This window comes from Melanotaenia boesemani, chromosome 7 (genome assembly GCF_017639745.1).
Source record: "Melanotaenia boesemani isolate fMelBoe1 chromosome 7, fMelBoe1.pri, whole genome shotgun sequence".
Lineage (NCBI taxonomy): Eukaryota > Metazoa > Chordata > Actinopteri > Atheriniformes > Melanotaeniidae > Melanotaenia > Melanotaenia boesemani.
This window is the reverse complement of record NC_055688.1, coordinates 8,311,627-8,332,155: the sequence shown is the minus strand read 5'-3', so window position 1 is coordinate 8,332,155 and position 20,529 is coordinate 8,311,627. Positions and strand designations below refer to the sequence as shown.

Below are 20,529 nucleotides of genomic sequence, written 5' to 3'. Positions count from 1 at the left end.
ACAAGATGTATCAGGACAACAACCAAAGTACCAAAGACAAACACATTAAAAAAAAACCCTCAACAAAAGTAGCTCTCACTGGACAACTAAGTGGCTGTGTCAGCATGCATGAGAAGGCGATCAGGGATGAGCGTGATCTTGCAAATATGACCACACCTATACGAAGGCTAGAGGCAGACTAGGATGGCCCAGGGACCCGGGGTATCAGCAGCAATTCTGGAGCACGATCCCAAGCCACCCCACCACAAATACCACCCCGGCACAGGAAGGCCCCAGCCAGAGCCCCCCGTGGTCACAGGGCACAGGCCCCGCTGGCCAAGATCAGCAGTTGCTGACCCCGCCAGGCACCGGCCATCCAGGGTGGCCAGAGCGAAGGGCCCAGGGCTCCAAAATCCCAGAGGCAGTCCACCCCCGCAAGGCAGAGGGCCCGCACCATACCCAGGAGGACTAGAGCCCCCCAGATAGCAACCCAGGATGAGCCAGCACCCACCCCCAAATGTTTCAGCCGCACACCCCGGAAAACAGAGCTACTAGATAGTCTCCCTGCACTATGGACATTTATATTCAAAACAAAACAGAAACTGGTTTAAAAAAAATAACCAAGTTGTATCTTATATTAGTATCATATCAGTATTGGTATCATATTGGTGGTGATTAAAGGAAATACAAACTTTTTCTAAACAATTTATCTTTAGAACCAGAACCAGCATCCACTTCAAAATTGGTCAAAAAGTTGACTTGAAGTCTCGAAGCAACTTACACACCAGCTTGGAAAACTATCTCCAATTTATCCTGAGGTGAACTGGCATGGTTTTATAACCTCAGTACAAACACCAAATAATAATTTAATTACTTTTCTTATGCTGCAACTCTGACAGTCTAATCAGCAGTAAAAAATTAAATAAGTTTCATTTAAGGCTTTAAGGAATAATATTTAAATACATTATTCATCCTCAGGGGAAGCTGGTTTGTATGAAGAAATCTAAAAAAAAAAAAAAAAAAAATTGACCCTGAAAGATTTTAATTTTTATTTTTCTTTGTTTGTGAAAACTGACTTGACCGAGTCCTGCCATTAGGTAAAACTAAGGTACAGCCTTCAACCAATCGGAAGGAAGCATCATTGGTCTGGTAACATAAACAAGCAGAAGCAGATGGAGTGGTGCAGAACTCCACAGATGGCTCGCAGGCTGCCGCCTGCAGTCGAGAAGCAGGGTGAAGTTTAATGATTTGTCCTGTTAATCTGTTGTAAGCAGAATGTAAACTTGCTGATGGTGACCTCAACCACAGCACTGCTGCTTGTGAGGCATTTATGCTGTGATATGGTCCCTGCAGGGGGAAGTGAGGGGATTTGGGGGGGCTGGACACTGCATGAGGGTAAGCAAACAAAAAAAAAAAAAAGGCCGGAGTGCAGCGCTCAGCTCCCTGCTCACCTGCAGACCTTAATTCACAACAACACACAGGCATGTTATTAGACAACTGAAATATCCGGCAACAATAAAACAAACAAATCAGTTGCACAGATCAACAGGAAGTGTCACCCAGAGGCCAAGGTAAAAGGTCAGCATATCACAACAGTGGATATGGATATTAATTTCAACATTTATTTTGCTGTGTGCTTCTGAACTGTGAGTTTCATTTCCTGGTCACTTTATACCAGCTCCTGTTTGCTCTGATGTGTTTAGGATTCTCTTCATTTTATAATCATAACAGACCAATTAAAATTAAAAACAGAATTAAAATAACACAGTAAATTTTCATAAGTGAATCTATGCCCATGTGGCTGTATGTGTGTTTTATTTTAATGTACTGTATTTAAATTTTTAGTTATGCACAGATAAGAGTGCATCTGTATTTGATTACAAAGATAGTGAAGGGTTCTTATCCTTTATCTCATCCTGTGCTGATATACTGTAAAAAACACTGATGATTGGTGAAGTTACCAACAGTGATACTCTTATTATGATCCAATGCTCAGGATGAACTACAAAACCTTGGACTACAATATTCATGTGCATATTACTTTGGTATCTAATATCAATCCACTTGTGTCTCCAGATAAAAAACTACCCCTTCCCTTTCTATAGAAACCTTCATCCCTAACAATTGAGTATTACATGTAAACCGAATTTATTTTAACTTCATTTCATTTCATGTATTATGTAAATGATACTTTGGCAGTTTAATCTAATAAAGGGAATGAGTAAATGAGTAGATAAGTTGACAAGCTGTTGGAAAGGGTATCATTAAAAATTCCAGTGCACTAAAATCCTTTCTTCTTTATGCACTTTGAAAGTTTTTTTTTTTTTTAATGATCTTTTATTTGTAATGGACTCTGTGGAAAAGAAAAAAAAAAAAAAAAAAAAAAAAAAAAACTTTTTGATGATATTTAATTTGAGACTCATAAATGCAGCCACCAGAGTCATCTTCTTACAGCTTAATCCTTTCTGAGGTCCAACCGTTTCTCTCTGACTTTGAATAGGTAACTTGGGCTTTCATCTTGAGGCTTGAATACTGTAACCCCTTTTATAAGCAAAGTGCAGCACTTACGCGGAGCTTTGACACCATGAAACCCAGTCCCACAAGAAGTGTTTTAGAGCAGATTGTCTCTGCAGAGGCTTCATTTAGCAATTCACTCGATCATGCGAGGATAGCAACTTGCACATAGTTTATGTGCCTATGAGCATTTAAAGACAACAATAAACCAACAAATGGTTATCTGGCCAGTCCAACCCATATCTCAGGTGCTTTATAGTCACATGTATATTATCGGGATGTGCGGGGTCATACAAAATGGTGACTTTCCACCTCCAAGATAATCTATAAAATGTTATGAATCTATATAATCTATATGTTTTCAAGTTTTTTAAATGAGTGACAAAAATATTGACCATTATGATATTTCATTTTTTTAGATGTGCCTGTATGTTTGTGGTCTATATTTCCTGCTGGGGCCAGCTTCATTCCAGCAGGGTATCTAATCACCATCTGGATGTTACTGTTAATTGCCTGGACCTTGTTTTTTGCAGCTGAACTGACTTGTAAGGATTTGCCTTACACACTGCAGGTATTTGACTGTTGCTGCGTTTCTTGTGAACACTATGGGTGCCATTTCCCTGCGCTATGAATGAATGAAATGAAATGAATGAAAAATGAATGAAAAATACTTTATTAATCCCTTTGCAGGGAAATTCATGTTTTCAGTACAACCCATCCAAGACTAGACAAAACAACATATGATAACACAAACAGAACAGGCATACACTGACGGAGCAGCCATTTCTACAGCGCTCCTTGTCTTAGATATAGGTGAAAGGAACATTAGGGAGTAAGATGTAGCTGAGAGGATAAAAAATAGGCATCTCCACACTGGGCCTAAGGGCCCATTATTGAGATACAAAAAAACACTCCTCAGTACATACAAAAACATAACTCAGACAATCACAACATGAGAAACACGTGGCGGGGGGGGGAGGGGGGGGGACTCCCATCGCAGCAAGTGCAGACGCAGCTGCATTCTCAGAGCGCGTCCAATGAACCCACTGCCCGGGAGTGGAAGGAGGTGGAAGGACAGCAAGGCAGTGAATAACGGGGAGGTGTATCTGTAGTCGTGTACTTGAGTGTGGTGCGTGTGTGTGCGTAGAAGTGAGCATATGAACTTTGCCCCAGTTCTCCCTCACAGTCTCTGCCACCTGATGATAGTGGGGCATCCTTGAGGGCTGATCCAGGTTGAAGTCCATCGCCCGTGAAGAGGGTGAGGGGAGGGTGGGGGACTGAGCGTCCATCAACAAAACATTCCAGGGAGCTTTCAGCCAGCCATTCAAGGCCAGCACAGGGAGCCAAATTTGATAACAGCATTTGTTTTGGTTCAGGCCAGAGCTGTTTCGTCTGCCTTAAGTCTCTCAGTGGTCCCACTGGCGACTCCCAATGATCCGAATTTTGGGTCAATTTCCATCCAGACGAGCTGACAACTTCTCCAAGTTGGTGACCACCTCACGTACAAGCCCAGAAAGCGCAACCAGTTTGCCATCCAGAACTGGAATAGCCTCCAGTTTACGATTCAGCTCCTGTACCGCCACAGCCTGATTGTTCGTAGCTCGGCACACACCCGCACAGAAATCCGGCAGCTTGCCAGTGACTGCCGACAGTGTCCGAATTTTGCGATATGCCAGGAAACCGCCCGCTCCAAACAGCAGAAACCCAGTTATCATGAAACCGAATGTATAGATGTCCTCCACGTCCTCAACAGAAAGAATCGACAGACACATGACTTTCCACGCTCCCCAGGAATCCATCACATATCCAGCCGAAAACGTTCCGCCAGGGCAAGCAGGCTCCCCCACGCCTGTTTTCCGGTTCGAATAAATTTGGTCGATTGCATTTAGGGACCAGCTGATCAAATCCATATCCAAGATTTATTCCAACGTACATGTTGCTCTCCACAACATCTGCTATTCTATGCAGTGCCCTCCAATGATATTCTGTCATTATCCGTTACCAGTTTAAACATGTATTTAAAAGCTATGAAGCTCTTATCTCTTAATAATTTACATTGATGAATGAATAATATGTTCAAACCTGAAGTTGGTTGTTTTTCTGAGGAGTAAATGTATTCCAATTCTCCTGCTGTTTTACCCTCCTTGTGACCACCACTGCTCTAGAATTAAATCAGAGCTGGAGCCAGGAGGAAATTATTATTTTACAGTAATTCTTTCTATTAGGAAGAAAGATCCAAAGACTGGAAAGCTGTATGAACTGGCAGCTCAGATAACATATGTAAATGTACTACCATGGCAACTGGAGGAAAAGTTACCCACAGAAATGTTGGCTTACAGTTGGTCAGCTCAATGATGATACAATCAGATTATTGTTTGACAAAAAAAACATGTTTTTCAAATTACTTTACTTTGTTGTGGCAGAATTAGATTGAAGCTTTTTGTTTAGCAGCATGTTCTCAGGTTCCCTCCCTGTATACACAATAATGAACACCCAGGAGAAACACTCACATTCAGATGGAGCTGTTATATTAAACTGAGCTTTTTGCCCTTTAAGAACTGCGAAGCAAACAGAGCGAACATTTGGTGGAACAAGCTTTCATCTCTTTCTGCCATCTGATTACCTTCAGAAGCTTTGTTATATGACCTTAGGTCAGAGTTCTTCTTGCTTTTTAGACAAAAGCTGGCCATTCGTTAAGGTTAAAACAAGAAGTGGCTGCACTGTATGTGAGACAGAAGGTGTGTGTCACACTCCTCCTGCCTTTTATTTCCTTTATTCTCACTTATTAAGACACTCCAAGAATCTAAGCAGAGCTGAGAAGTCTCTCCCTGCTGTGGGAAAATTGTATACTGCTGAGAAACAAGCTTGATTACACAGATGGGATAATTGTACCGAGAAAAGACATAAATCCAGTCCCACCAAAATCTTATTATTTTCTGTTTTTAACAGAAAGAAGATACCGTGCATTCAAAATTGCAGTCAGAACCACAACTCCCATTAATTAATTTAATAATTAATTTCACTACAAGACTTTCCAGTCTTGTGCACGCACAATATTTAAAAGTGTGGAATTTTAAGTAAGCTTTTTGGACTTCTGTGCACTCATTTTCAGCCATTTAAACTTGTTTTCAGAAAGGCTCACCTTGCAGTGTTTACATGTGGACAAGAAATTGTGTGTTGGGACTTTACACACAGAAGTTAAAGAACTGCTTGTATTCAAAGCGAACTTCCCATTTGCAGGTCAGAGTGTTAAGGTGTGTGCATTTTAGTGCCAGTATTTGCAGGTTTTCTACAGACACATGGGCCTCAAATTCATTTTTCAGTTAAATACCTGTGATTCCTCTCCATATCTCACACTAGCGACAAGTTAATTTTAGCAGAAATGAGTGGAGAATCTTCTTAGGGCCACTGCTTCAATCTTCACTGCAATACATAATGCATAAATTTCACACCTACCCGGCGCATGTCTCTCACCTTCAAAACCACAGTGAGAAGAGCACCTTTATTTCACAAACAGCCACTCATGGTGGTAAACTGTCCACTTAAGAGCTGCAAAAAACGTCAGTAATTTCAATATTTTATCAGGAAGCAACTCAAGCCATCACAAGAAAACAAAGTTTTAATGAAAGAAACAATACTATAAAAATGTAAAAAGTAATAAATGAAAACACAAAATAGCTGTTATAGCTGAAAATGAAACTGGTTCTCTTCTGTGTGGGCTGACCACAGAAAAAGCTTTAAACCTTTGCAGTTTTAAGGTGTTCTGAATATCAATTATGTTAACATCTTTTGTTCCATACACTACCATTCAAAAGTTTGGGGTCACTTCCCTATTGAATCCCATGGCAAAGTGACCCCAAACTTTTGAACGGTAGTGTAAGTATTATTATGGGGGAGAGTATTTCATGCACAGATACACACTCCCTGGATCTGAGGGACGAACCTCCGGTGGGCAGGACACTCGGGGGGCCCTGGAGAGCTCCTCAGTTCCCTGTCAATGTCAGCATCCAGGTCCCACAGAATGGGGTAAAGAAAGGCAGAGGCAGGCAGGATGGGTGTAGGATCTTGGACTGATTCTGACAGGCCATCTCGGCGGGATAGTGCATCAGCCTTGGTGTTGCGGCTGCCCGGTCTGTAAGAGATGGTAAAGGTAAAGCATGTAAAGAACAACGCCCACCTTGCCTGATGAGGGTTCATCCGCTTAGCCTACTGGAGGTATTCCAGGATGCGATGATCAGTCAGGACCTGGAAAGGATGGAGCGCCCCCTCGAGCCAATGCCGCCATGCCTCGAGAGCCATCTTCAGGGCCAGCAGTTCGCGGTCCCCCACGTCATAGTTCCGTTCTGCCGGCGTGGGCTTTCTGGAAAAATAGGCACATTGATGCAGCTTTGGCGGCTCTCCTGAGCGCTGTGAGAGGACGGCCCCACTCCCGAGTCACTGGCGTCAACCTCCACCACAAACGCCAGATCGGGGTCCGGAAGATGCAGGACTGGTGCGGTAGTAAAACGATGTTTGAGGGCCGCAAAAGCCTCCTCGCCTGCCTGTGTCCAAACCAAGGTTCTGGGTTTTCCACGGAACAACGCCATGAGAGGAGACGCCACTACGCTGAAGCCCCGGATGAAGCGGCGGTAAAAATTGGCAAACCCCAGAAATCGCTGGAGGTCCTTCACGGTCTTGGGAAGCGGCCAGGAAGTAACAGCCTCGACTTTAGCCTCATCCATCCGCAAGCCGTCGGGACCGATTACATAGCCCAGGAAGGAGACGGTGGTCTTGTGAAATTCACACTTTTCAGTTTTTACATAGAGGCGTTGGGCCAGCAACCGCTCCAGGACCTGGCAAACATGCTAAATGTGTTGGGAGCTTGATCGGGAGTAAATAAGAATGTCATCAATATAAGCCACAACAAACTTTCCCAGCATGTCCCTGAGCACATCATTAATCATACTCTGAAATACTGAAGGAGCATTGGCCAGCCCGTACGGCATGACACAATACTCAAAGTGACGGGCATGTTTACTGAAGGCGGTCTTCCACTCATCCCCTCCCTAATACGCACCAGATAATACGCACTGCGCAAGTCCAGCTTGGTAAAAATATGAAATATATCATTTTGTCGCTTCCAACCACCAAACCCCTTTGTCGATGCTGACGCCATGATTTATCGATGAATGAATAAACTGCTTGTCTGTGAGTGCGCCACAAGTCTGGTGGTGGGCGTGGCCAAGGTGCAGCAGCATTGCTTACTGAAGGATTGCACTCAGAAATGTCGTAGATTTTTAATGTCGGACAATCAGTTCTTGAACATTTTCGTCTCGTCTTGTCAACAAAATCTCACAAATGTCTTGTCATGTTTTCGTCATCAGAGAGCCATTTTTAGCTCGTTATGGTCATGAAAAAAAAAGTTAGTCAACGAAATAAATTTGTCATCGTTATTGTTGACAAAAACAAAACTGGTTTGCAGCTTTAGCTCAGGAGGAAGAGCAGTTGTGTGCCAACCTGAAAGTTAGTGAATCAATTCTAGGCTTTGTCTGAATACATGCCGAAGTGTCCTTGGGCAAGACACTGAACCCCACTTTGCCTTCCAGTGTGTCTGTCTGGGTATGATAGTATGTAACAGTAAAAGTGATATATGTGTGCCTACATACAGCAAGTGAATGCTGTATGTCTGTGTGAATGGGTGAATGTGCTTTGAGTGGTCACCATGGCTGGAAAAGTGCTATAGACGTACTGTCTATTTCCCATTTACCATAAGGACAGATCATAAATAGATATTAAGTACAGGTGTGATGATCTGCCTAAAGTATGCGAAATACCATCCCTAAACGAATATCATATCCGACCTTAAAGAAGGAGATCACCACACTGGGTGGCACTCCTGCTAGCTAAGTACAGAAAACAGACTCACTAAACTGGACAATGGAAGATGTTTGGTCTGACAACCGGTCTGATGAGTCTCTATTTCAGCTGCTATATCCAGATGGTATGATCATAATTTGGTGAAAACAACATGAAAGCATGGATCCTATTTATCAATGGTTCAGGCTGCTGATGCAGTGGTGTGGGGGTATTTTCATGCCAAAATGTATGCCTCTTAGTATCAACGTGGCCTGGTTTAAACTCCACAGCCTACCAGAGTATTGTTGCTAACCACGTTCACCCTTTCATGACCACAGTGTTTCATCTTCTGATGCTACTTCCAGCAGGATAATGCACCATGTCACAAATCTCAAATCATTTCCAACTGCTTTGCAGAACATGACAGTGTGTTCACTTTACTCCAGTGGCCTCCACAGTCATCAGATCCATTAGCATAGCTTTCAGATGTGGTGGAACCGGAGATTCTCATCATGGATGTGCAGCCGACAAATCTTCAGCAATTGTGTGATGCTGTCATGTCAATATGGAACAAAATCTCTGAGGAATGTTTCCACCAAAGTTTTGAATCTATGACATCAAGAATGAAGGCAGTTCTGAAGGAAAAATGGGGTTCAACACAGTACCGGCAAGGTAGTAAAGTGGATGGCGAGTGTAATATACTGATCGATATGTGAATCCAGTGAATGTCAACTGCTTGTGTGCCTTTCTTCTACAGTAGTTAAGTAATGCAATGATTAAATATTCATAGTGAGGAATGATTTCATTGAACCCCTCAGGCTACTGCTCCCTAACCTCTGACAAATCAGCCATTTTTCACACATCTGATAGATTATTAAACCATCAACACTTGACCCTCTGATACACTCCTTCCCATAGCTACTTCATGCAAAACAATTTGCCTCTGGATATAGCAGTCCACAAACATGTCGCTTTGCAAAACACATCCACCTCCATCAAGGACAGAACTTCCTTCTGGGAACTGAAGAAAACAGTCTTCAGACACTCAGCAGCATCTTCTCTGTGGGTCCTTATATAAAATATATTTCTTATACAAGCGACAAGAATGTAAATCCTACTTATAAATGCACATACGAGAAAAAGAAAAAAATAAACCTTAATAGATAGGAATTGAACATTAATTAGATTTATAAAAAAACTGGCACATGATGCTCCTATGAGGCCCCTAAAACTGGGAAGCTTTCTAACATGCATGTTCAGATGGTTCATGTAGTCCCCAGAAGGGTTTTCCAGCCACTTCTCATTATAATGGTTTCTATCGCCAGTTAGCCAATAGATTTTGACTACCTACATCATAGTGAATAGGTCACCATTTTGCAGCTTAAACAGCCCAAATCAAGCATTGAGTCCACTAGACCAGAGATTCCCAAATTAGGGGACCTGACCCCCTGGAGAGTTGCAAGATGATTTTCAAAATCCTCTTGATGTGACCCCTGAGGTGATAACAACAGACAGTATCACTTGAGGGTGACAGGTTACTTTACAGTGTCAAAGTAAACCTAACAGAACTCACAGTGTAGCCTCCCGGTGAATTAGTTCTGAACAGTTCAAATCAATAAAACAAGCCAATATGGATTCACAGACATCGTTATCATTGAAGTACAACACTGTGCACTGAGGTACTTGTATGTGAAAGCTAAAAGCCCATAAAAATGCCAAGGCACTTGAAAACCAAGCATTCCTCTGTTGCAGCTTGTTTCTGCTGAAAAGAGAGAAAATTGCAAGACCAAAAGAAGTCATAACCAGCCAAACAACAATGCATTTCAAAGTTTAAAAAGCATCATATGAGGTGGCATATTTAATTGCAGAGATGAAATAGCCATATTGGAGAAATCCTAAACCTACTGCTATTGCTTTGAGTCCAATAAAGCATGGGGATGAATAGGCACTGAAGCAGTGCCGCTGTCTAATGGGACCATGTCCCGGCACATCACAGACATGGCACAGGACATCAAGTGTCAGTTGATTGATGGGGCGAAGAAAAAGAATACTCTTTTTAATTAGATGACTCCACTGATCTTTCAAACAGCTGCTATTTTTCATCTGATACAGTTTGGATGGAAACGAGGACATGCTGTTTTGCACCCTGCTGAAAGTGAAGTGCACAGGCAAGGACATTTTCACAACAAGCTGAAAGAGGAGTGGCTGTCCTGGGATCAGTGCATTGGTGTGTGCACAGACGCTGCTGCAGCCATGCTGGGAAACAGTAGAGTACTGTAAGCAAGAGTCCAAAAAGTTCCATCTCACGTAAACTTCATGGACTGTATTATCCACAGAGAAGTTCCTGGGAGTAAATCGCTCAACCCAAAGCTTAAAAATGTCATTGAGACCACAATAAAAATGGTAAATCACATAACATAAAGTCCCTTAACACCAATCTGTTTGCCACTCTTTGCAAAGAACTGGGATTGGCGCATCAGGGGCTGCAAATTTAAATAAACATTAACATTAATTCACAGTATTGTAGTGAATGGATACATGGAGGCAGAAGATGCACCCACCCTCTGTATTGGCTCACTGCATCACAGGAGACTAGCCTATCATGTTCCTCCAAGTCAGTGGTTCTCAAACTGGGGGGCGTGGCAACATGACAGGGGGGAGCATGGGACTGGGAAAATGTAGCAGACAAACTAATGCTTTGATAGCTTGAGCTCTTGAAAACATTCTGGTCCATACTCCAGACCACTTGGTGGCAAGAATGCGCCAATTAATTTTTTTGCCAAATGGCAAAAAATATAAAGAATTACAAGAATTGCAGCCCGGAGACCAGGGTTTACTGAATGCATGAAATGGAGAAAAGAAACAGAGAGATATGAAGAAACAGGTAACTGGGATAAAAGAGGGCATATATCTTGCTCGTGGTTTAACATTAAATGTATTTCTTATTACATCTTCCTCACATCTGTGATATTATGAGTATAGAACATAGTTATAAGTTCTATAGTTATAGCATATATATATATATATATATATATATATATATATATATTTACATACATTGATTATATTAGATTAGATTTAGATATACATTTTGAAAACCACTGAAGACCCTGTTGCTCCTAATGCTTTTCTGCCAATCACAAAACTGCAAAACTGCTGACTCTGCCAAGTTCCCTGCGATTGGCCAACTGCTGCCAATTGTTTGGATATTGCTATGAGCAAATATGTATCATTCTGTAATTTGACCTAAAAAGCACAAGAGAGATCCACCTCAGAAACCACCGGTAAGAATGAAAGTGACAAGATGGCACCAGTTGCTGATGGAGCGGCTTGTACAAATGAGGGAACACATGAAAACATAAAGGTAAGTGTAAGAAGATGATCAGCCACTCCCAGTTATATTTTATTGTAGTATAATTGTGTTCCTTTGTAATACATTTTTTTTTCAAAAACTGTAATCCCCTCCCCATTAGACCTAGCAGTGACAAGCATTCCTGTGTTCCCCTGTGTCATCACCAGAGGGAGTATCCCCTAAAGTGAGCAGGGTAAGAATCTGTAACCTGTCTGTAACAGTTACTGCAAGAAACGTGAAGTATCTTATTCTCAACATTTTATAATTAGAGTTACTTAAAATATATAGATTAGAACTATACTTAATTACAGCTGTAAGCAGACTGCTCTTTGCTTTAGGACAAGCATGGACAGGCTTATAGGCCTCTAGGAGTATCTAAACAGCATTGTGTAAGACACACTTACAGTAGATTGTTTCCTTATAAGGGTCTGTCTTAAAGGACTGTACTCTGCAACTTAGAAACGTTCCCAGCACAGAATATAAACATGAAATTTGGAGAAGAACACACGAACATCCTATATGTAAACTTGTATCTGATCTATGATTGGCCGATTCAGGACTGAGGAATGTTCTTTGTTTGAAAACTATAAAAGAGAGACTTACACATCTAGTCAGGGGGTTTTTCTACGATTGGCTTCAGAAACCTCACAGAGATGCACATCTGTTTACGATGTCACTTTTTGTAATAAACCATCATCATTTTTACATAAAGCTGATGTCCGGAGCTTTTCTTTTACTTGAAAGTATTTTTGTTACATCATAAGCTTAAAGTAATTTACTATGAACTAGTATGATCCAGAGAGGAAGATCTTCATATGATGAAGTCATCATATCACAGAAACGGCTATGAAGACGCCGAGGACACTAAAGGGGAAACCACCGTACAGCATCGAGAGAGGAGAAGTTATCAACCAGATGATGGCTTCACAAAACTATAGAATGTTATTAAGGACAGTAAACTACAAAATGCCACAACAGACTATTTCTCCACAACACCTGCTTCCACAAAATAAACCCCACCATGGCATCCAGAGTCAGAAAGTACTCCACAACAAACGCACCCAGACAGAAGTGGTAAATATGTGCTATGTCTGCTTTCAGGTAAGGTGCATATAGTACGCAAGACACAAGTGTAATATAATAGTCACAAGGTCCGACGGAATATGTGAGTTGGCTGTTGACCCATATTGAGTATATATATGTTGTTTTGTGATGTTTAGCCATGTAAATTATCTGCAATGCTATAAATCAGCAGCTAGAGCTAATGCATGTGTAATGGCCATATGTGGATATCGTCGTGCGGTGTTGTGTTGGGCTTGTTCTTAAAACCCCAGTGTGTAAGAATTACTCCCATCTAGTGGTGCGCTAGTATATTACAAGCAAACAAGTTGTGCTCTATTGGAACCTCAGCGTTTAAGAGCGTTATTACAACTACGGATGCTGCGGAGGGCCATAAATGTGAAGTCCGAGTGTCCTGTCAGGTGATGAGGTACAGAAGAATACATAATTCTGTTTTTTTTTCTTTTTCTTTTTTTTTTATGCCAATGAGTTACAAGCATACCCTCCATACTTGGTACCAAGCTACTGCTAATAGCTAATGTTATTGTAAACTCATTTTTTGTGACTTGCAGACTCAGAGATCATCTGGTGAAGGGAGAAAAAGAGGGAGAGAAAAAGGGAGAGGTAGAGGGAGTCAAAGCAGGGGCAGTGCACCTGTCGGCGCTACAAGAGGAATCCCGTGCTGTAGTATTACTCTGTTTTTAACAACATGTATTTCAGCTGATTTATCAAGGGAGGTGGGTGACATATTGATTAGAAATAAGTATTATCTTGCAGTTCTGGTAATTAAATCACAGCGAGAAACTGGTATTACTTTGGTGTATTTTGTCTGAGTAGGAGGACACTACCCCCACCCCTATTGACAAACCAGCTGAAATAAATTATGAAACACGAGGGAAAGCTCTCAGAAAATACTTCTAAAAGAAGCGCACGGTCGCCTACTGGGATGACTTCTCTGAAGAGTAACAACAACTAAAAAATGTTGCAATGGAGCTTTTCTACTGCAGGCTAACTAACAAATTAGCCGTTTCTGCCATTTTATATAACAAGTAATAGTAAATAATCCGACTTAACCGGAAGGATAAAGTAGCTGCTGGACTACCCTGCCCTGTTTCTAACATAATGCCAAATTAAACTTCACTGTTTGATGGAATTAACTTACCTATTCAGCAAAAAAGCCTGCAACCTCCGCACCAGTTTTAAAGTCCCTCTCCTTCATCAATTGCCTCCATCTGGTAAATGCTCCACTGATGTACACTCTCATTTTCTCCCGCTTATCATTTCTTTTTCTTTTCTTGGCTATTTTATTCCTCCATCAAAGAGTATGGATGGTCCTCCATTTCAATGTAAACTGACACGCTGAATGATCCACAGTCATTTTGGCTTGTTTACACCACCCCCGCCCCCTCCCCCGAAACAGCAGGGACTCAAAGATAAAACGCGCAAGGCTAACAAGTTTGTCCCCTTTCGGCTACTGTAGTCAAAGATGGCGATGCAACATGGCAGCCTCTAGTTGGGTGCGCCGCCACCTATGCATTTATTAACAACTCATTCTGAGCTACTAGGATGCTTTTATTTGGATACGATTGTGATTAGACTTTGGTAAAATAAGTATTTATGAAAGTGTCACTTGATTTTTGCTAATAAAAAGACAAATAAGCTACACACTGTAACTTTAAATGTAATCACAGGGAAATTATGGGGGTTACAGTCATATTTTATTTTGGTTATGAATTTTGATGTTAATGTTAGCAAGACTGAAACCTTTCTGGACCAGTTACACTATGAAACGCATCCATACAGAGGTGATAAATGTGTGCTATGAGGTCTGCTTACAGAGTTTCACTAAAGGCTCTAGAAAAATCCATGCGAGTCGGGTCATCCTTCCCAAGTGTGCAACATAAGTATCTAAAGTTTGGATTTACCTTATAATGACATCTTTGCAGAGCTAAACAAACTGCCATCCATTTTCTTCTGCTTTTCTGGGGTCGGGTTGTGGCGGCAACTGCCTAAGCTGGGAAGCCCAGACTTCCCGCTCCCTGGTCACATTCACCAGCTCATCTGGGGGGATCCCGAGGTGTTCCCAGACCAGCTGAGAGATGTAGTCCCTCCAGCGTGTCCTGGGAAAACACGCTGGCGGGACCACAGCATCAGCATGAGTCTGTTGCTGTACTGAGGCATCCCACTACAGAATAACTCTGTTCACCCACTAACACTGACAGCCTTGCAGGGCTCCTTCAGAGCCAAACTGCTGCATCTAAAGCGTGAAGGAGTTCTATGACATCCGTGATTTAAATCACAAACACACGCGGTAAAATCCAATGTATTTTTTTTTCTTCTTTTCAAGCAGATAGTGCTCCAAGAACAAACAAACAGAAGATACAGGGCAGAAGCTTTACAGTTAAGTCCACAATTGCCTTAAATCAGGCTATACAAAATAAAAATTAAGTAAAATTAAAAATTAAGTGAAACTTATTGAATGCCACCTCAATTTGAAAAAGAAAGTAATTAACAATACATTTATTAATTTATAAATGCATATACTTAATACATCTTATTTTGTTATTAGACTTTATTCTTAGATATTTACAACAAGTAGGTGTCTGGGAGGAGCATGTGTGGAGTTTGTAAGTTCTCCTTCTGTATGCATGGGTTCTGTCTTGGCTTCCTCCCACAATCCAAAGACATGCATGTTAGGCTGATTTAAGTCTCTAAATTCTCGCTAGGAGTGACTGCGAGTATGATTGAATGTTTGTCTCTCTGTGTTGGTTCTGTGATGAACCAGGAGCAGCTCCAGCCCCCTTGTAACTATACATTTGAATAATCCGTTATCACAACAAAGCAAAGTTTGTTTTATTGAGATAACAAGATAAATTTGTCCCGTTATCACAAGAAAACAGTGTTAAAAAAGAAAAAAAAACAAAAAAAAAAACATGCAAGCCCACTACTTTTGGCTTCTATAGCTACATCTCTAGGGTTTACAGAGAATGGTCTGAAAAAGAAAAATATTCAATGAGCAGTAGTTGTCTGGATTAAAATATCTTATTGATGTGAGAGGACAATCAATAGATGATAGAAAAGCATTAGTAACTCAAGTAACCACTGGTTCCAACCAAGGTAAGCAGAATAGCATCTCTAAACATACAACACATTCAACTGTGAAGTAGATGTGATGTGAAGTACATATCATGTCAAAGTGGATCAAAATCTCTGAGAAATGTTTTGATCATCTCGTTTAAGTAACGCCAGCAAAGGTTAAGGAAGTTCTGAATGAAAAAAAGGGGGTCCAACCTTATACCAGTAACATGTACCAAATTAGGTGGCCAGTGCATGTGAAATGTGATGCCCTGTGAACTGATAAGGCCAAAACACATCATACAAATACCAGATAAAATCATCAGAACTATAACAGATATAACAGGAATCTATCTAAAATGTTTATTATCATCTTTATTGTTTGAGTTTCTTCTGTCTTATACTAAAAGAGTTTTCTGTATTCACTTAAAGGCAGACTCATTTTCCCAGAAACTGCTTTGAAAAGGTCACTGTATATTCAAACACATTTGATTTTATTCAAGAGTTGACTCGTCTTTGAGATGGTGTTAAATTAAGATGCATCCATCTCCCTCCGTTGATATTTTTTTCTCTTAAAACAGCTGAATGTTTTTCTGACCTTTTGATTCGAGCAGTTACTGCTCATTACAGTGAAATATGTCTTTCTGATATGCTAACAGCAGCAGGCTTCCTTCATACTGATCAATTTACTGCTAAAACCTTTTCACATCCCTGCTGAGTTATTAATATTTCTGTAGATACAAATGAACCAGGTCAAGGCCCAAGAGAAACATGGATATTTCCTTTTCATTCCATTCTCATACACACAGAGTGTGGATTAAATATTGAATCAGCTGTTTAATCCTTTGAGTAATGATGGGAGTTTGTTTCCTGATGACTGCTTGTCTTAGGACGCAGGTCTGACCCCTCAAGGGAAATTAAAGTCAGTCTGCGTTGCCGCTGTCAGGGCCAAAATGCCACCACACACACTACAGTGCTGTTGCCAGTGTCTTGAAATTCAGATCAATGTTAGATTATTGGCTGTGTCACTGCAATAATACATTATTATTATTCGACAATGTTGCTCCTGTCTGAATCAGAACTCCAACAGGTAATATTATCTAATGAACTGTTTTTAGAATTTTATTTTCAAAAGATTTACATCAATCACCAATGCAGCCATGTCAATGAATATTTAAGGTGTATTCACTTCACACTGTCATAAATGAAAGAAACTGCAGTCAACATTTGAAGTTTTTCAGGTTCTTGAATCAGGTTTAGTTTAATTTGTCCTTTGTGAGTCTGAAAATTAAATACTTACACTTCCAGTCAAACACTTGGACAAACTTTTCCATTAAATGCAATGGGTAAGTCCAAACTTTTGACAGGTAGTATATACACATTCTGAAATTAACAAATTAATAAACACATCGCACTGCCACCTTTTATTAACAAAACTAAACCAAAATGCAGAAGCAAAGACAACAAAACCTACTTTGACCCTTACTGATTTTATAGGAATTGAGAAAATAAGAAGATGCCAGATGCGGCTGATCAGTGCTCTGATTATTTGCTCATCAGTGTGAACACTTACATGAAAGCAAAGGTTTTAGTAGTTGCTGCTCTACAGCATTTAGGTGTTTTAACCATATACTGTATTTAAGAGATTGGCAGAGCCTATGTGACGCCAACCGTAGGTTTCTGAAGAGCAAAAGTGAAGCTAGTTAGACCTTCCCACCATCACCATCTTGGTAGCGTCACGCATGTTGTTAGTCCCAGAAAATCCAAAAATGGTCAAAGAGGTCGAGCTGGGAGGGGGACCGTGAAGGTGGGGGTGGATGTAGCTAAGAGCGAATCAAGCTAACCCCAAGCAAAGGTGGGCTAAAGCTAAGGCACGCGGTTAGCAGGCTAAAAACCGCAATTGTGCTGCCCTCTTTCCATGGATATTGGATACTTATCAATCAAAAGGATACACCCCTAATTATGTTGAATTTGAAGATTAAATAACATCCAAATGGATGAGTTCTGCCGTGAAGTTGGGCTTTTTAACATGGGAGTCTATGGAGATTTGCTCTGCTTTGGAGTCAGCCCCTAGCAGATGAGAGGTGAACTGCAATTTTTTTGCACTTCCACATAGGCTTCACATTTTACAGGTGGAGGTGGCCGCTTGGTTTTAACACAGCGGCAAGGAGGAAAAACATGAGTGATTATCTTTGAAAAGTAACTGTCGCTACAACTTTAATCACGGAAGGGTCAAATTATTTGGAGTCTATCACTCTACAGTGAGAAAGGATAACATCCAGGACAGCTGCCAATATTCCCAGGAGTGCCAATCCAACACTTTCAGCCTAAGGTCTGATGGTGCATTGCTAAAAGAAACAGCGAATGAATGAATGAATGAATGAATGAATGAATGAATGAATGAATGAATGAATGAATGAAGAAAGAAAGAAAGAAAGAAAGAAAGAACCAATAGCCACATCTTAGACTCTCAGTTAGCATGTTAAGTGTCAATGTTTATAACATTGCAATTAGAGAAAGACTGAACAAGTATGTCATGTTGTTACCGCTCCAGCTTAGCTAGAGAAAAAGGGGGTGGCAACATTGAAGACCATGGTTGATTACTTAAAAGTTAAAGTGCTATAGGTTTTAGAACCCAAGGCAAGAGAAAAAAACAAAGTACCAAAAAAAGAAAAACAAAAACACTATATTAGCACCAGTGAACAGCTAGTAACTGTAACAAATCAGCACTCATAACTTCTTGGCCCAGCTCAGGCCTTTTTACAAGAACTGTTCACACAACTCAAAATTTAAAACTGGACTACTTAGGGCTTTTTCACAAGAAGAAATAACACAGTTCAGAAGATGGAAGCACAAGACCAGAGACTGGAAAAGGAGAGCTACTCTAATGTAACACAGGTCTCTGTTTACTGTTCAGTGTCATGTGTGGTCAAGATTGAAGGAAAAATTCTGTTTTTATTGAATTATCAGCCACAACATTTCCAAGCAGCAAATTGAAATGCAAATTAATGATTACTCAGTTGTCTAAGGCACCATAATACAAATATAAGAATGGGTTTGTAAAGACAAACAACTGATGGAGTTAATGCTGACAGATGTAAATACATGATGAAAATATTCACTTAAGTGTTACTTAAAGGTAGATTACGGGTTTCCTCATTTCTCCACCTTGACATTTTTCTCTGCTAGTTTATTTCATATTTATTGAATACCTGACTGCTTTTTAAAGCTTCATATTTTATTAGGTATTTTCTCATTGCAGTTTTTATCTGTGAAAGGTGCAGTTTCCTTTCTTAATTTATATGTTGAATTAAGTAATTTTCATATTGGTTGTTTCTTTGTCTTTATTTCTAGAAAAATAACAAATATATGCAATAATTTATTGAGATGTGTGCTAACATAAACAGAAATATAGTATATAAGACCAAGAGTTTAGAATCTATACCTGGTCTCAACAGTTTTATTCTTCAACAAATTCTGAACCCTGTTAGTTCTACTGCAACTACTACTATGGACCTAGGTTTCCCTTGTCAGGATGTGGGTAGTTGGAGCCCCCCTCTGGAGCCAGCCCTCGAGGTGGGGCATGGAGGTGAGGACTTGGTGACTGGGCCATTGCCCATGGGGCTCAGCTCGAAAGGGTGACATGGGCTCACCACCTGCAGGAGGGGCCATAGAGGTTGATGCTAGAGATGGGATTTATGGCTCTTTGAAGGGAGCCAGATCTTGAGGATCCGTTCCTTCCAAAGAGCCATTCAAAAGACTGGCTCGTTCATTTTTGTTTTGTTTTTTTTTTTCTTTTAAAGATTGCAGGGTAACTCATATTTATAAAGGGAATAATCAGTGGTAGTGATTATATGGTAAAATTTAAATTAAAACTGGCACACCCCACTAATATAGACTCTGTTGGTGGGAATTATCTTGAAATATTGGTTATTATATTTAAGTTGGCTTGTGTTTCCATGGTTACCGTAGCCCCATATCCCCATACTTAACAAGACTTTGTGGCACAAATAAAACTGAGCTGGCTACAATTAGCTTCCACGCAAAATTGACTGACTTGAAAGATAGGCTTTTCTGGCAAATATTGCACTTTGCCTTACCTTGGCTTTCAACAGAAAAGTGCATCCAAATGCTGCTCCGTTTGCGCATCTTATTGGAGAGTTTTTTTTGTTTTGTTTTGTTTTTTTGTTTTCTTCCCCCCCCCCCCCGAGTTTGGCAATGCTCATTAATTAATCCCCTTTTGTACCGTAGTGTTTACTTCGTTGTTCCCGCATTACCTTTAGCTCCACCCTAGAGCTGCTCTGCGATGCATTCAGGTGAATTGAGCATGTCGGAAATCAGACTTCCATGTCACATTGCGTGGGCAATTTGTATATAAAAATGAACGGATCTCAAACGAACGGCTCACTACTGTGACTCGATTCTCATTGGTCATTTACCAGAGCCGTTCAAAAGAATCGATTCGTTCATGAACGTCACATCTCTAGTTGATGCAGTGTGAGCTGGGCAGCGGCCAAAGGAGGTGACCCTGGTGGTCTGATCCTCGGCTACACTGAAAAAACTGGGAACACAGGGTCTTTGAATTTACAAGAATGATGCTAGTATATGCAATGCAAAAAAATCATATTTCCTCTTTGAACATTATTCAAACAAGTACACCCCATGTGTTTGTAGAGATTGTTAAACGTTCTAGTTTCTTTTGTGTTGATTGAAAG

At 40.7% G+C, this 20,529-nt stretch overlaps 1 long non-coding RNA gene across 1 annotated transcript in view; it reads right to left on the bottom strand.

Annotated features, from left to right (window-relative positions):
* LOC121642872 overlaps window positions 1-20,529 on the bottom strand; it is a 296,332-nt gene that overhangs the window by 54,025 nt on the left and 221,778 nt on the right. The window contains exon 2 of the long non-coding RNA XR_006011001.1: window positions 10,398-10,406. This is a non-coding gene — a long non-coding RNA (uncharacterized LOC121642872). The remainder of the gene's footprint in view (window positions 1-10,397; window positions 10,407-20,529) is intronic.